Consider the following 3,417-nt stretch of genomic DNA (forward strand, 5'->3'; position numbering starts at 1 on the left):
ATATATACACACGCATGCCCACGCGAAACTTAATTTTTGCTACAAACTAACATAAAATTTGTATGCTCTAAAGGCGGGCCTGTTTTACAGTTAATCATTTTAAGGTTCCGGAATCAGCTGAACATGACTACAACTATTACACTCTGGAATTTGTGTTTGGGTATATTGGAGCTACAAGAGTTTGGAACGTATAAGTGAAAATGTGAGGGAAAATTTCATATGCCAACATAAAAAAAAAAAAATTGAATAATTTAAGAATTTCAAAACCATTTTTTTTTTTTTTTTAGAAAAAATACTGGAATATCGCAAAAGCAGGTTAGTGGTGAATGACTGAAACTTTACAATTGTCAGACCAAAATTTTGACATAATTTAGTCTTGCCTGATGTTCAAATTCATTCGTAGACTGATACATTAGGGGTACTTTTTGGTTATCTCACTACCATTAAAAAATAGCCATTAAAAAAATTGGGTTATCTCCCCACTAAAAAATCGAGTTTGTGGCGACAAGGGGTTGGATTACAAGAGAGTTAGATCCTTTTGCTTCAATACTTCAACAGATCGTTGACGTTTGGCTTCCTCAATAGGAACTATATGATTTGTTATCAACATGTTATAGATTCAGTAAGGTGTTAAATTTTTTTAGCTTTCATGTTTATTAATTTTTTCAGTTTTGCATGTTTTGTTAGAAAAAATATTGTCAGATTCAAACGATGTTTCACTCTTTCTGTTTATTAATTTTTTTCTCTTTTTGTTTTGTTTTATTGTTAAACAATTTTTTTAATTGCGCGAGATAACCAAAAGTACCGATATTTCTTGTAAAACAGGGGGAGATAACCCAACTATTTAACCAAAAAGTACTAGAGATCTACCGTTGTCTATTTAAAGTGCATAATCTTATGTCATAGTTAGAAATTACAATAAATTCCTTTCCGTGGTAGCATATGGTGATTTTCGCTTTTAATGTTACCTATTAATACAGAACATGGAGAGATTTTTTTAAAACTGTTTCAAGTACATTAGAGTAATCGATATTTTTGCTATACCATAAACGTAAATTAAATACAGGCACACACAAGTTTCCTTTTCAATAACTATATTAAATGTATTTGCTTATTATTAGTAGTAGCAGTAGTAGTAAGGCGGTTTACTGGCAGAATTGTTAACACGTCGTATAAAATCATCTGTCTTTTCGTTCTGAGTTCAAATTCCGCCGAGGTTGGCTTTGTCTGTCATCCTTTTGAGGGTGGGGAGATAAATTAAGTACCAGTTGCGTACTAGGGTCGATCTAATACACCGGGCCCCCTCCCCCACCCACCCCCAAATTTCAGGCCTTATGCCATGAGTAGAAAAGAATCGTTGGCGCGCTGGACGAAATGCTTAGCGGCATTTCGTCCGTCGCTACTTTCTGAGTTCAAATTCCGCCGAGGTCGACTTCGCGTTTCATCCTTTCGGGGTCGATAAATTAAGTACCAGTTGATTACTGGGGTCGATGTAATCGACTTACCCCTTTCCCAAATTTTATTATTATTAGTTGTAATAGTTGTTGTTGCTTCTTACTCTTTACCTTCTGATTTCAACTTCCGCCGGCATCAACTTTGCTTTTTATCCCTCCGATATCGATGAAATTATAAGCATAAAAGTACCAATCAAGAACTGGAGTTCATGGTAATACTATCGATTTCTTCTCACTCTTCAAAATTGCTGACGTCATGCTTAAGCTAGACACCATTATTTGTAACGCGTCATTTTACATAATTCATTCGACGGACTTTATACATGCTTAGACGTTTAATCAAAACATAAGGTTTATTAAAGCATGGTACGTGTGGAACTGACAGCATAATTACCAAATTAATCCACCGCCTTTTTTTATGTTTGTTATGCTACGATCCTTAAATACAAAATCAAATGTTATTCTCGAAAGGTTACATACTGCTAACATCCTGTAACCTCTCGTTTCGTCACTTCCTGTTGTTTTTTTACGACTCCGTCAATGTTTAAGTTGTGCCAAAATGGTCGAGGTTTTAGTTTTACTTTTTCATTTTATTCGTAATGGTGTAGTGTTTAGTGGTTGTTGTACTAAGGACTTTGGTTATATTTATGATTGACGGTGGTTACTCGATTGCAAGTGCTGGTTTCTGTTACATTTGGCGTAGTTTAGTACGATTCAAAATTTTTAAGAATCTAATTTGTGTTTCCAGGACACGAAGCTCCTAAAAAAAAAAGAAAGAGAAAAAAACTGGAGGAGTAAAACACGAACTTGGCAGATATATAAATATTTCGACAAGATAGAAAAACTGGATTCCTTTAATTACACCTCTTCCAGGTTCATTGATATTCTGTTTAAATTATTTATGTTAGCAATGCGTGCTGGCAAAGGAAATACCATTTCATTATAGAAAGAGAATACGATAAGCAAATATAATCAAACATGTCCCGCAACGACTAGACCTGCTACAATACTTACGACAGTCGTGTTGGGGTCGAAAGAGATCTACATGGTTGTGCGAGTTGCTAGAAATAGAAACAAAATGTTCTATACGTTTTGCACAACACTCAAAGAAAACAACGCATTAAATAATACGAGCTTAGTTAAACTGTGTCTGGATGAAAGCAGGGATGGTCGCAGGTGGAATGACTTTAATCATTGGCCGTCAAGATGGTATCTTTAAAGAACAGTTGCAACAGCACCGCAACAGTCAACATCATACCGTTCGACTATCATACTACAGAATTCAATAAGACCCTCAGCCACTAATAAACTGCATGCCAGTCCTAAAATGACCACCACAGTTGTACAACTGAATTGGGTATGTAGCTGAAACGCTGCCGCTTATTTGACGTCGCAGATTCGGCGCTGGATTATTCGACATCAGACTTCATGTTTCTCTCGTTCTCCACCCTCCCTCCTTCCCTCCCTTTCCCCCTCTACCTCTCTTTCTGTGTATAAGGACAGGGAAAGTGTTTGTCAATCATATTCACTCAATAAACTTTCAAATCCCTCGCTCGCTTTTTCTCTTTTTCTCACTCTATCTGTATGCGCTTATTTCTGCACATGTACACACGCGCGCGCGCGCGTGTGTGTGTGTATGTATGTTTGCCTCCAGCGCTAAGCCGTACAATCGCCAAAACAGGTTCAATGCTCAGTCAACCGTACCAGATCGTCGGCGTCCAAACAGCTGCGCCCGATCGTCTCAATCTGCATTTATATATTTCTTATTTACAACTGTACTCAGAAGGAGAGAAATATCAAGGTCGCGGTTATCTTCACGGCAGGAGGACAAGTTAAGCAGTGAAGGTTGGTCATGAGCCTGACTCAAAGGTGAGATATCATAATGGGTATTAATATCTAACGTGATAGTCTCTGCGTTTGTTACGATGAATGAGTCCAAGTTAAAATAGGTCCGAAAATGTGA

This window comes from Octopus bimaculoides, chromosome 5 (genome assembly GCF_001194135.2).
Source record: "Octopus bimaculoides isolate UCB-OBI-ISO-001 chromosome 5, ASM119413v2, whole genome shotgun sequence".
NCBI lineage: Eukaryota > Metazoa > Mollusca > Cephalopoda > Octopoda > Octopodidae > Octopus > Octopus bimaculoides.